General features: G+C 36.1%; 1 long non-coding RNA gene across 1 annotated transcript in view; it reads left to right on the top strand.

Moving 5' to 3' along the window:
- Positions 1-244: 244 nt before the first annotated feature.
- LOC138849343 (uncharacterized) overlaps positions 245-15,118 on the top strand; it is a 38,329-nt gene continuing 23,455 nt past the window's right edge. Inside the window, exons 1-2 of the long non-coding RNA XR_011388068.1 lie at positions 245-381; positions 1,112-1,238. This is a non-coding gene — a long non-coding RNA (uncharacterized lncRNA). The remainder of the gene's footprint in view (positions 382-1,111; positions 1,239-15,118) is intronic.

The following is a 15,118-nucleotide window of genomic DNA, read 5'->3' as shown; positions in this document are numbered from 1 at the left end:
TCTGCTCATAACATGAATATAGTCTCATAAATTACTCTCTAGAGCTGAAAATGTTTTTCTTGTAAAAGACATTCATCATCTATGATTCTGATTCTCTGTACTGAAATGATGGAATAAATTGTAGACCCTGCAATAATGCTGAATAAAAATTACATTTTTAAGGCTATAACCTTTTCTAAACAGTATAATAATTGAAATGTTACCCTGCTACATGGCAATTGTGAAAATCTCACTTTCTTTTCAGTCCATACAAGACTGCAGCCTCTCTCATTGATGCAGCGGATAAGCTTAATTGCAGCAGTTTCATCTCTCTTCTCTTGAGGAGTCTAAGATACCTCAGCTCTTCAGATCCTTAGAAGTCCTAAGCTATGAAGTTATCTGGTAATTAAAAAAAAATCATCATTTTATGTTAGAAGATATAATGGCATATTACAAATATATACATACATACACAGAACACACACGTACTAAAAACACATATATATCTGTAAAACATGCATATGAATGCATGTGTACACACCCGCATCCACACTGAAGGGTAATTTATATAATGCCTGATGCTGTTATAAGTGCTTCATACGGTGTCTTAGTCAATATTGTATTGCTCTAATAGAATACTACAGACTTGGTAACTTATAAACAATTGTTTGGCTCACTGTTCTGGAGACCAGCAGGTCCAAGTTCTAGGGGCCACATTGGGCCTTCTTGTAGCATCATGACAGGGCAGAAGGTATCACGTGACACATTTGAGAAAGAAGGAGAGCAAACTGCTCATACTCTCAAGCCCTTGTTTAAATGGCACTCACCCTTGAGGAATCCCTCATGATCTACATATCTTCCATTAGAAGGAAGTAGGTTGTGTAAGTGGAAGAAGGGGGAAGAGTTACATTATTCAAAACCTGGGATAAGGAGGAGGGATATAAAGCAAAGCAGTCCTGCAAAGGGGTTCTCACTGTAAGCCATCTGAAGTTGAATTTATCTTCAAGATATTTCTATTAAGAATATAAGCAGGGGCTGGCTTATATTCTAGTGTGTTGTCATACAAGAATATTCAATATTTTACCTCCAATTAACTTGATCTCTCTTAATATCTTACCTTGTCATCCTCTAGGACCCAAGAAAAAGAAAGGTGAATTTTGAAGGAAAACACTCAAATTAACAGGAGTACTCTGTTGTGAACCAATGTCTATTCTATTCTGGTTCAAATGAGATCATTCATAGCTCTCCAGAGGATTATGGTAAGCATTCTGAGTTTCAAGTAATGCTATCGATGCTGTGACCTCACTTTGCAGCTAGTACACACAGCTAAGATACTTGATCCTGCCTTATCAAAAATAGATGATTTTGACAGAAACATTACTTTTTGGTCCTACATAACTCGTGACATTGCACTGTTTCAACCTTGCTTATCTCCTAAATATTTCATGCTCTTCTCCTGTTCCTTTACTGTTGTTTATCCTCTTCTGTTGTCAATTTATGAAACACACCAAGCTCTTTAATGCTTCTGGGATTTCACCCATATTAGCCCTAATTTCTAGGATGCCCCCTTTACTGTTCCTTGCCTAGCTAGGAGAGTAGAATTTGATTATGTCAATTTAAATAAGGGTGAAACACATTTTCTAGAAATCTCTTCCCAGAATAGATGTAAATTAGCAGGTTACACAAAAGATGTTTGGCATCAGATTTGGAAGGCAGAAGAGGAGCATAACATGTTTTATTTTTACACTTGGATAGTTGGGAACTGTATGCAGGTGTGGTTGCTTTCACAGGCTTTTTGATATCTACTAGTTCAACTTTTTTTTTTTTTTTAAAGCGAGAAAGAGCAGTTTAGCCTATGGATCCTGCAGACAGTACCAGATCCTCTTTTGAATTCTTCAGTTTCTGATATAAGAACATGTTAACTTTGTGACAAGGTTCCAGTTTATCTGGGAACTTGAATTGTTGGTAATTTGGAGATCGTGAGAAACTGATTGCTAAAAATTAAATACATTTATTTATTTAAGTAGTCCTTAGAGTTTTGACAGCTTCAATGGACATTTTATACCTCTTAAATGGTATGCTACATGCCCTGATTCCCAAACCTAACTGGTACTGGAAACTACTGCTGATAAGAAACATTGAAGAACTAATGTTCTATAAGAAAACTTTGGAAACCATGATGTTGGTATTTAGGAATGAAATCATAGACTCCAAGGGGGGCACTAATAGGATTATTGTCTCCTAAGTAATTCACAACCAAATGAGTATGTTGGCCTGTAATCTAATTTTAGGTCTGAGAGGTCAATTAATCTAAGACTAAGAATCAATTGTGCAGCACTTGAACCTGAAGTCTACTTATTATCTGATAAGTAAACAAACAAAAAAGAAACTAGTTTTAAGATGTGTTAAAATTCAAACACAATATTTATGCTACAACTTATGCAAAAAATCAAAATAAGTAATTTGAAACATAAAAATATAAACCAAAACAAAGAACTCAACCAAGTATAGCTCTTTTTTTCAAAAGATATAAATAAACTAACAATCATAGAATAAAAAAAAGTTTAAGGTTATGTTTAAATACTATTAAGGACATATAGAATAAAAAATGCTTGAATTTATATGTCTAACATTTGCTTGGCATCTCTATCACATACATGAAAAGCAATCACTGGCCTAAATCACTGACAAGATTTCAATGTATTTTGGGTTCACTTTGACATCAGTGGGAAACAAGAAATATATCCAAATGCATTTTCATAGTGTCATGGCAGCACCATATTATCAAAGCAACTTTTTAATAGCAAAATATCTTATTTGTCAAATCATGGTATCTTTCAGACTTGATTTTTACTCTGAATTATACAGAGAACAACTGACTCACAAAAATATCTGTACACATGGATTTTTTATTTGTGCTAAGTTTATATTATTCTGAGGCTTTTATGTCTTAAACTTTAAAGAACATAAAAAAATCTGTAAAGGATCCAGAGAGCACTGCACTGAGGGATGATAATACTAAATGGTCTGGAAAATAGGATATATAAAGAAGGCTAAAAAGACCGTTTGCTTAAAAAAGAGAATCCTGAGGAATGAGTTGCTGAAAATTGTATTTGAGCCAAAAACAGAACAAGTAAAAGATATACTTAAATTGTACCCAGACAATAGGTTAAACCTAAAGATAAATTGTATTGTTGTACATTTAATTCACTTCTGACCTTGGGGCTTTTAGAGCATTTATAAGGCAAAAACCTAAACTAAAAAACATATTGAATGATATTTGTGATACTTGGATAAAATGAAAATACATAGTTTATTTTGATCTCTGTATACTCTTCCATGATTTTAATAAATGTTTTATAAGTGTATATTGTAAACAGTACTTAAATATAAAACATACAAAGCAATTGGAGAATGAAAATAGATGAATACATTTTGCTGGGCTACATTTGTGTGCATCAGAAGAGAGTACCAGAGATAGCACTGTGATGCATCAGGTTAAGCCACTATTCAGAGTGCTGACATCCTATATGGATGCCAATATGAGTCCCGACCACTTCGCCTCTCTGCTATTGCACCCGGTAAGGCAGCAGAAGGTGGCCCAAGTTGATTGGGCCTCTGCATCCACAGGGGAGACCTGGAAGAAACTGCTGGCTCCTGGCTTTAGCATTGGCCAGCCCTGGTTGCTTTGGCCATTTCAGGAGTGAACCAGCACATGGAAAACCTCTCTCTCTCTCTCTTTCTCTCTCTCTCTCTCCTCTCTTTCCTTCTGTAACTCTGTATTTCATATAAATAAAATAAATCTTTATCAAAAAGGAGTACGGTTCATAGAAGAATTATTGAAGAACAGTCAATGATTGTATTTTAGATCTAAAACTTTTTTTTTTTTCATGTAAGAAGTGTACTTATCCTTTTGAAAGACTACAATTAAAATTCTTCTACTGATTTACTAATTTACAATAGGATATGTACCTGTAAATGTACATAAATTTTCATGTGGAGCATGATGACACATTCTTAATAGTTAGAGCTAGGTAGTCAAAAACTAAATTGTTTGTTTAATGAATATAAAGCTATAATAAGGTGAGTTTGTTTATTAGGCAAATAGGTTAGTTAACATTGTAAAAACGTGAGCTTCTAAAATTATCTTTGGCTTAACAAAATTTTTTCTATTGGAAAGATGGGAAAATTATTTTAGTTCTCAAATATTCAGCCTGAAAGTGACTCATGTGACTTTTGCACAAGCCTATTCCCCAAGCTAGTCTTTTGCATTATCTAATTGGAAGAAAGACACAAAAATAGTGATATGCATAAAATATGTGATGAGTTGTAGATGAGTTTGCCCTGGTGGAATCATTTTTTTTAATTTATTTATTTGTTGGAAAGGCAGAGTTCCATAGAGGCAGGGGCAGAGAGACAGAGACAGAGAGAGAGAGAGAGAGAGCCAGAGACAGAGAGACAGAGACAAAGAGATGTCTTCCATCCACTGGTTCACTCCCCAAATGGCTGCAAAGGTGGGAGCTGCGCCAATCCAAAGCCAGCAGCCAAGAGATTTCATCCAGGTCTCCCACGCGGGTGCAGGGGCCAAAGGACTTGAGCCATCTTCTACTGCTTTCCAAGGCCATAGCAGAGAGCTGGATCAGAAGTGGAGCAGCCAGGACTCAAACCAGCACCCATAAGGGATGCCAGCACTGCAGAGGACATCTTTACCACTATGCTACAACACTGGCCCTGAGATAAGTTGGTTTATAAAAAATAGTATAACTTAAAATAGATGTTTGTAACAGTTTCTAACATTGTGTGATATTTGTCAGTGATCTAAACAGCTGAAAGAGGGATGCTAATTCTCTCTCTACCAAATAGTTCTGGAGTGAACATTGCTTACATTTTACATTTCAATTTTGTTTTCTCTTATGTCTGACCATACCATTTTCAGCTGCTGTTATGGGCTGAGTAGGCTTTGTCTGCCTAAAATTCATGACAATGTTTAAACTCGGATGTCTTAATATTAATGGTTGATGGATTAACAGTGGATACTTAATGTAATTATGGCATTTGAGAGGTTGGTCTCCTGGGAGGTCTTTAGAGGGGCTGTGTCCTCAGAGGGTGGTCCTCATGAAAGCATTGACTATTTTAGTTCTAGTGCTTCCAAGCTTTTTCTTTGCTTTCCAGGCTCACAAAAAAGGTCATTCCCCTAACATGTTGTATTCAACCTCCATATGATACAGAATTATTGTGACGTCTGATTCTGAACTGTAACATCTAATGTATGAGCTGAATTAAACAATTTATTTCCCAAGAATCTCCTATCTGATATGTTATTTAAGGTAATAAAAAGTAGAAATCTCTTCAGAATTGCTCATAACATTCAGAGAAAGTCTAGAAAGCTGTAAGCTCAGTGCTATGAGAAATTCTGATGAGGGTTCAGAAGACCAGAATGCAAATAGAACTGTGGATAATGAATGCCATGCTGGTGAGGATGTTTTGGTTGGAAATGAGTATCTTATCAGAAATTGAATGACAGATCACCCTTGCCATACTGTGGACAAAAATCTGGCTGCATTGTGCCCCTATCCTGAGACTTTGTGGGAGGCTGATGGTGGATTGGGCTGTTAATTAGAAGAAATTTCAAGATAGAAAAGTGTTCAGGCAGCAGCATGAGTGTTAATGACTGCTCTCAGAAAGTTTTACAAAGAAAACTGGAAGCAACAGTAGGTAGAACATAAACATTTTGAAAATTTATAGTTTGGCTAACTAAGGAATGTAGGTCTTCCAAGATAGAGTCCTTTCAGCAAGGAATTCTAGTTGAGGCTCCTGCTGGTGGCAAATCTGGGCATCATCCAAATAGTGCTGATTTTCCCCAGGCGTTCAAGAATTATGAGGTCATGTCAGCTTCCACCAAGATTTCAAAGGAAACCTTTGGTGGCTAGGCAGAGTATTACAGTGGGGCTGGAACCCTTGCATGGAGTAATATGCAGTGAAGCTCTCAGATTACAGCTGCAGAGGAACCTCCAAAATAGTAGAGGGCCGGAAATGTGACCCATCTGCTGAAAAACACTACAAGCAGTAGGCAGACAATCTTGGAAAGAGTACAAGCATCAGCAGGCACATGGGCGAAGATCAATGGAGTCATGGAGGCATGGAGAACTCCACCAAGACTTCAAATGATCTTTTGGACAAAGTGGGGGCCAGATAGAAACCTTGCAAGGAATTCCAACCAGGGTAATGCCTAGTGGAACTGCAAAGACTCCAACTGTGAAAAATGAAGAATGGGCTGCAACCAGCAAAGCTGTAGGGTGGGGTTTTCCAAGACATTGGTAGCTCAGCACCCAACACAATAGAACTTAATGTTTACCTTGTTGGTTTTGGTTTTGCTTTAACTTATTAATCCTTTCTGTTTCCTTGTCTCTCCAATTTGGAATGGAAATGGGTGCTCTCCTAGACACTGACTAGCACATCTCCCTTATCCAACTTTCTTTCTCCCAAGGACACTTATCTTCTCATAATCCAAGCATGTACTTTCTTGTTAACTGTCTCTATAGATGAGTTGGACTTAGGAATGTTGTTACTTTGTTTGTCACTAATGTCTAAGTCAGTATCAGGCTTCCAGTAGGTACTCAATAAACATTTCTTGAGCTATTGCATGAATGAAGGATAAGTGTATCAATATAGTAAGTTTCAGAGATTTTTGTTTGCAGCAGGAAATTTTAATTGCTTTCAAGTTCATATTTTCACTATTTTTTATTATTTCAGTCAGCTATCTATATTTTAGCAAAAAGTTTTCTTCTATTGCATAAGTCTATCAGTTCAGAAACCTTTGTTCTTTAAAGGGAAGAGGAAAAAAATCAAGAAATCAATAGAATTCATGTCTACAAGTAGAAAAATAAGACAAAGTACTTATAATCGAAAGATATCAATACACACAATTTTGTTATTTATAAATTATTTAGAAAAACTAATAATATGTTTGTTAGTTCTAACTCAAAAGCTACTTTGGAGAAAGTTGAAGAAAACTGACTACATATTTGTTAGACCATGCATTTTCAGCCCAGGAGCAATTACACTTCTTAGTATCGCTAAGCACATTGTATTGTTGAAAAGAAATATTGGTGAAAATTATAATTGAAATGACAGTAAAAACTCTGAAAAGTCAGCATTATTAAAAACTGCTGAAAATTCAAAATCTAAGTAGGTAACTAAGCAGCTGGCTTAGGGGAACAATAGAATAATGCACTAAATAAAGAATGCACTGAGTGTTCAGAATTTAATTCTTCAAAGAATAGACTGAAGTCATTACAAATGTTTCTGAATATGTGAAGGTAAATTGACATTCCTTGGGAAGGAGGTTGTTGTGTTCATGTCTGATTAAGAGTGGATAAACTTCAGATGAATAGATTGGTCTTCATTAATTTTGTATCATGCTTTTAAAATATTTCAAATACCATTATGTATATTACTTACTAATTTATTTTTAATTAGAGGACATTAATCTGAATGATTTTGGATCTGTTGAATATTAGATTGAACTTTTTTAGCAAGTTGGATCACTTTTTATGATTGAACAATCAAATAATATCACTTTTTTTCCTTAGAAATAACATGTAACTCACCTAAGACCTGTAAGAGTTTATGGTCAGTAAATAGTTGCTAACTAAGATGTAATCTGTCCTCTCTGTCCCCATCACTTCATTCTCTATCATCTCTATCTTCTATGTATCCAGTAAGTTTTAGAAAAGATTTTTCAGCACTGATTTTACTTATCCTCAACAATTGGGTATAATGAAGGCTTATAATTCAGTTGTTTGCTTCAAACCTTTTCAAAAATCCATTCTAGTGAATAAAGCCAGATCATGCTGTCCCTGGCTGAAACAACATTGAATAGTTTCCATTTGTAATTTGAAATAAATGTACAGGTGAAAACCTTTAGGGAAAAGCTATTGATGGACAACCCTGCCAGCCTTTTCCTTTACCTGCATTTTTTTATAAGTCCCGAGACAATGTAAGTTCTTCCAAGTAAATTAAATGCATTATATTCCTATATCTTTGATTTTGCTTACCATTAAATTGTCTTTCGTGCATGAATTCATGAAGTCAACAGCATATTATTGATCTCTAACACATGCCCCTATGCTCTAGCCTACAGATACAGATATTTTATGGTATGCAAAGGGACATCACGGTAGTGGAATGGTAGAATTAAAATGCAAGTTTATTGTGGTGCTAAAAAAGTGAAACCTTGTATATATTTTCATAATACATTTTTCCATGTTTCTTTTGAATACTCCGTGTGTGTGTGTGTGTGTGTGTTCATGCACTACTTGCTGATAAAGATTTCAATGAAGGAAGTAGAGAGATAATTACTTGTTATTATGGACAAAAGGTGATATTTTTTCTTTTGTGTGGAATGCAGGATTGTTAGTATATTAACTTGTTTGAAAAACAACTGATTCAGTTAAGAAATGGGCAAACGACCTCCATAGAGAGTTCTCAAGAGAAGAAATATAAATGGCCAACAAAAATATGAGACAATGCACCAGCACTAGCAATCAGGGAAATGCAAATCAAAACTAGAATGAGATACACCTCACCCCTGTCAGAATGGTTATTATCCAAAGGCAGAGAGCAACAAATTCTGGAGAGTATGTGGAGAAATGGGGACTCTTACATATTGTTGGTGGGAATACAAATTAGGAAAGCTGCTATGGAAAACAGTATGAAGAATTATTTTAAAAATATAGAAATAGACTTACCATATGTTGCAATAATCACACTACTGGTTATATCCAAAAGACATGAACTGCCTAAAAGACATACCCTTTGCACCATGTTTATAGCAGCACTTTTCACAATAACCAAAATATGGACTCAACCAATGTGTTCCTCATGTGATGAGTGATACAAAATATGATATATAAATAATGGAATATTATTCAGCCAGAAAATGGCAAGAAAATGGTTGGATCTGGAGGACACCATGTTAAGTGAAATCAGCCAAACCTGGATAGATAAATAGCATATGTTCTCCTTTATATGCGGAAGCTAAAATTGAAAAAAAAAAAAAGGAGAAAGAAATGTTGGAGTGTATCAGTTTTGCTGCTAAGTGTTTTGTCAAACTTTATTTTAAATATTTGTCTAACAAATTGATAAGGATTATATACTGCTATACTTTTAAAGATTTGTGACTATTTTAAAAGTTACATTGTATGAATGAAGTTGAATATTTTTCCTGTGTATTTTATCTTATGTAGTGCATGCTTATTTCCTGCTGGTCTATGATACTCTAACTTTACTTTATATTTGTTGAATTATTTATTTAGTGGAGTGAATAAGTAATTGACTATAATGTAAATTAAAATATGCTATCTCAAAAAAGTAAAAAAAAATAGAACGATCTCTTTAGAGAAAATAGGAAAGAAAAAGCTAGAACCAAAAATCAAAATTGTTTAAAAAATAAAATGCTTGCAGCTGGCATTGTGGTGTAGTATGTTAAGCTGCTACCCACAACACTGGTATCCGATATGGCTGCTAGCTCAATTCCTGGCTGCTCCACTTTCTAACCAGATCCCTACTAATATGTAGTAGAAGATAGCCCAACACACACGTTGGAGACCTGGAAGAAACTCTTGGCTCCTGGCTTCTTCCTGACCCAACACAACCACTGCAAGCATTTGGGAACTGAAGCAGCAGATGGAAAACCTCTCTCTCTCTCTCTCTCTCTCTCTCTTCTCTCGCTCTGCCTATCAAATAAATAAAATAAATCTTAAAATATATACAAAAGGTTCCAGGGGATTGATATGGAAAGAAGAAATTTTGTTTTTGTGTATAGTAAAGCATTTCTCCCACATAAATATCAATCAACCTACCATTCAAAAATATTTATTGACAGTTGCTAAGTTCTTCCTATCTAGGAATAAGAAGTTCTTGTGCTCTGCTTCATAGTAGTGTGAAGATATAAAATTTAATATATATTTATCTACTAAAAATTGTAAGACAGTGTATTTGAATATTTCCACTATGGAGAAATGTTAAGTGTTGAAATGATAAATATATATAACCTAATGGGACATTATATTATGTATATAGGGAACAAAACACCTCATAGTATCCCATAAATATGTACAAATCTTATGTTTGGTGCATTTTTCAAATAAAAATTTATAAAAATACATTTAAAGTAGGAGAGCAAGAAAGGGGAGAGAGGGAAAGAGAGTCCTGTATATTAAGAGATGTAGGAAGGAGCAGCCAGTTGCAATGTATGAACATTACTTGTATAGGACTTCAAACAAAAAGCAAACCATAAAACATTTGAAAAAACTCAGGGCTGAATGACTGATTTGTCCTGGCTAATCTACTTCTGATCCAACTTCTTATTGTGCATTTTGAGAGGCCGCAGATAAGGGCTCAGCGACGGTGTGGTTCTATTACCCATTTAGGAGACCTTTATTGAGTTTTTGATGACTGGCTCAGCATGGCCCAGCCCTGGCTCTTGCAGACCTTTAGGGAGTAAATCAGTGGATGTGATATCTATTTCTCTGCCTTTCAAATCAAATGAAAGTAAATAAATAATTTAAAGAATATAACAAAATTTGTGAAGGGCTCTCTATTTTCAAGGCTCAGTAAATGACATTATCTAAGTTCATGTGGAACTTACAGGTCTTTTATAGCAACTACAAACATAAAAATTGCAATTAAAATAGGGAAAATCTGTGACGATGAGGTGCACAGTGCTGTGAGACTAGGGAAAATATAAATATTTGGAATCAGCAATATTTTATGTGAGGAAATTATGCTGTGATATGAAGAATATAAAATAAAAATTTAGATGAAGAGCAAGTTGAAACAATGAAAGACCATGAACAAGGCCCAGCAGTGAAGGCTAAGTTTCATTTAAAGGAATTGAAAAAAGATCAACATGGAAGAGTAAAGAAGATAGTAGTGGCAATAGACAATAACAGGTCTTATCAAAACTATTTTTTAAAGAAGTTGAAATATTTTAAAATAAGGATCTTGACCTAATTAGAGTTGCTCTGTAAACAAACTGCCTTGGTAGAAATGGTAAGAGTGGTTGCAGAGGAATGATTTCATAGAATTGCATTACAATGATACAGATATGTGATTCTGGTAGCTTGCTTTAAGGAGTCTAGGAATTTTCAAAAGATAGCATCACAGAAATTGCTGATGGATGTGGAAGATAAGAGAATAAGTACAAATAGTGACATCAGCGTTCTATCTTGAGCATTTGGATGTATGCTAACACTGCTCAGATTCAAGCACCACTTAAAGAGAGATTCTCCTGCGGGAGGATCATTTCATTTTGGATATCCTAGGTGGAAAAAAAAGTCTGTGAGTTATGAAGCATTTCTGATTCCTCAGGTAAAAGTGGAGGTGATACTCAAGTAAGAGGCAACAGGAATTTAGGAATAGCTTGTTGACAAGCTCATTTTCCCAAACTAAGAGGGATTGTTTTAGGGATGAATTGAAAGATGGTGGCAAGTATTTAACATACAATGCACACAATGGTACTTGAAAAATCCTGTGTTCAATTAGCAGCAAACTTAGAGATCTACAAGAGAATCTTCACTTAGTGGTCCAATACATGCATTTGTTATTATAAGAGAAGAACTAATAGTCGAGAGAACTATAAAATCAAGACTTTTTTGAGAAGTCAGAATTACAGATGTAAACTTCAACAGTGTATGTTATTATGTTACGACCAATGTTCAGACTTGTTATGGGTGTAAATGGTCTATAGCTATTATGGCACTGGCTTTGTGCCTGCTTCCAGCTTTTTGATTAAAGTAAGCAACATAAATTTTTCAACAAAGGTTTTCCATCTGATAAAATTAAGAAAAGCAACAGTAGTTTTCTCATAGACTGATGAATTTTCAATTAATCAGTGTCAAAAATGTGTAGCAAAGTACTAGAACATGATGAATTCTCCATAAATGTTATTTTTGCAATGCAGAATGTACTTTTTAAAAATATTTTTATTTATTTGAAAGGTAGAGTTACAAAGAGGCAGAGGCACAGAGAGAGGGAGAAAGAGAGAGAGGTCTTCCAACTGCTGGTTCACTCCCCAGATGGCCACAGGGCCAGAGCTGTGCAGATCTGAAGGCAGGAGACAGTAGCTTCTTCTGGATCTCCCAGGTGGGTGCAGGGGCACAAGGACTTGGACCATCTTCTTCTGCTTTCCCAGGCCATAGCAGAGAGCTGGATTAGAACTGGAGCAGCCAGGACTAGAACCGCCACCACATGGGATGCCAGCACTGTAGACAGAAGCTTTACCTGCTACGCCACAGTGCCAGCTCCTATAATATACTATTTATTGTATATAAAACTTTTCTACTCTTAATAGTTAATGTAATATGGTACTAAAACCAATTTCAGTAGATATTTTCTTTCTTTTTTTTTTTTTTTTGTGGAATACAAACATAATAGCCTTGTACTGCTAGTAACAATAGCAGTTTCCCAATTGGACTAAGTTCTAATGACTATAAATGACAAAATGATTTATTTAACGTATTTCCCTACATAGATATTATGATCTCACAAGTCTGCTAATCATTTCTCCTTATTTTTATTCTAGTAATCATTACAAAGTAGACACTACATGAAGCTTTTAGTAATAAAATATTCTGTAGGAGTAAAATGTGTCCTTAGTAATTTCTTCACATATTAATTGAGCATTCTATAAATAAAAATTTTTTGAAGTGCCATATTGAAAATTTTACTGCATTTAAACTATCTGCAAACATATCCCTTGTAATAATAATAAGGAATCAGCAAACATGAAATTAATGTGAGGAAAACAAATGACTGGAGACTTAAGACATTTGTCCAACAACAGGTATCTAGTAAGTGGTAGGGACAGCATTCAAGTCCGGTGTCTCATCTGGATTCAACATTTGACTTAATTGTCACTAGATTTTTCTTTATTTCTAGGATAATTTAAGTACTTTACACTGGAGGTTAGGTGAAATTTAGACAAGAGGAAATTTATTTCATTTCACAAAAAATCTTTAGTCTCATTTGTATATTAACAGGGGTTCTGCAGGGAAATAAACAAGCTGTGTTGAAAATACATAGTATACACTTCCGTAGACTTTGTAGTGAGTACAGCAGAAATTATGGAGGTTGCAAATTCTATTTTTAGAAGTGCACTTGTGACACATCAAATTCCCTAAGACTAGAAAGTGGTTGTCATAACACACTTATCAAAAAGACATTAAGTGATGACAAGTATAGGAACAGAAAATTGGTTAGCTTAACATAAATTATGAGAGAAACTATATTAGAAAACCAAGTATAGAAAGTAAGTACTTACACAGACATGCTATATGCAAAATGAAAAATAAAAGTGCTTTGGTTATTTATTTTGTTTTTCATTTTTTTTATTTAACAGATGGAGTTAGACAGTGAGAGAGAGAGAAAGGTCTTTCTTCCGTTGGTTCACTCCCCAGATGGCCACCACGGCCTTCTCTGTGCCCCTCTGAAGCCAGGAGCCAGGTGCTTCTCCTGGTCTCCCATGTGGGTGCAGGTGCCTAAGCAGAGGCAGAGGCAGAGAAAAAGAGAGAGGGAGGGAGGGAGAGAGAGAGACACAGAGACAGAGAGAGAGAAAGATCTTCCATCCTCTGGTTCACTCCACAATGGCTCCAATGGTTGGAGCTGGGCTGATCTGAAGCCAGGAGCCAGAAGCTTCTTCTAGGTCTCCTACATGGGTGCAGGTGCCCAAACACTTGGGCAATCTTCATTGCTTTCCCAAGCACATTAGCAGGGAGCTGGATCTAAAGTGGATCAGCTGGGTCTCAGACCAGTGTCCATATGAGATGCCAGCACAGCTAGTGACAGAATTACTCACTAAGCCACAGCACTGGCCCCTGGATATGTAGGTTAATGATTTCTATGTAACTATACACTCCAAGTTCAATGAGTAAACAAAATAATTTATTTTTGTGGTTTGTTGAATTATTGGAGTATGTCTAGTTACATTCTACTAGTACAACTCTACTTAATTTATACAGGGACCCATTCCCTGATAGTGGTAGCTAGATGCCAGTTTGACTGAGTCACCAAGAGGCCAGGAAATCGCTGCAACAACATTCTGGTTGTATCTAAGAGAAATTTTAAGGATAAGATTGACACTTGATTAGGTAGACTCATTATAGCAAATTGTCCTCCCTAACTTGAGTGGAGCTCATCTAATAAGCTGAAGATCTGATTAAGACAAAAGAGGTGAACAGGGCTGGGCACTGTGGATCACAGGGTTAAGCCACTGCTTACAATACAACATCCCATATTGAAGTGCTCGTTGGAGTCGCAAGCTACTTTGTTCCCAATGCAGCGTCCTGCTAATGCACTTAGGATGACAGTAGATGACCTCAGCACTTGAGCCTTTGCGGGGAGTTCAAGGGTAGTTCATGGCTCCTGGTCCCTCCCCTGCTATTGGTACCATTTGGAGAGTGAACCAGTATTTGGAAGATCCTTTATATCTCTCTCTCTGTCTCTTTTCCCTGTCCTGTTTCTTTGTCTTTCTCATCATTTTGCCTTTCAAATAAATAAAAACATCTTGATAAAAGATCTATATTTAAAAATAAAAGCAAACTATATCTGAAGTACGGGCGTATTGCTTATGACTCACAGTCTAAGGCTGGAATATTGGTCATTTCTTGCCTTTGGATTCAAACTGAAATACTGGCTTTTTATGGGTCTCGGGACTGCCGGTTTTCAGAACTACAGCATCAACTCTCTTGGGTCTCCAGCTTGTTGTATGTAGATTGGGGGACTATTCAGCCTCCATAATCTTGGGGCCAGTTCCTTATAATAAATTGTGCACACTCTCCCTGCCTCTTTCTCTGTCTGTTTCTTTGTGTATCTCTCTCCGTCTCCGTCCATGCCCTCCTCCACACCCCAGTCATTCCTCCCCAGATACATCTTTTTATTTTTTTACTTTTTATTTTGACAGGCAGACTTAGACAATGAGAGAGAGAGAAACAGAGAGAAAGGTCTTCCTTCCATTGGTTCACCCCCAAATGGCCGCTGCAGCCATCGCTGCGCCGATCCAAATCCAGGAGCCAGGTGCTTCCTCATGGTCTTCTATGCAGGTGTAGGGCCCAAGCACTTGGGCCATCCTCCACTGCCT

Source organism: Oryctolagus cuniculus, chromosome 4, assembly GCF_964237555.1.
Source record: "Oryctolagus cuniculus chromosome 4, mOryCun1.1, whole genome shotgun sequence".
NCBI lineage: Eukaryota > Metazoa > Chordata > Mammalia > Lagomorpha > Leporidae > Oryctolagus > Oryctolagus cuniculus.
The sequence above is the reverse complement of the archived record's forward strand: the minus strand, read 5'-3'. Positions and strand labels throughout refer to the sequence as shown.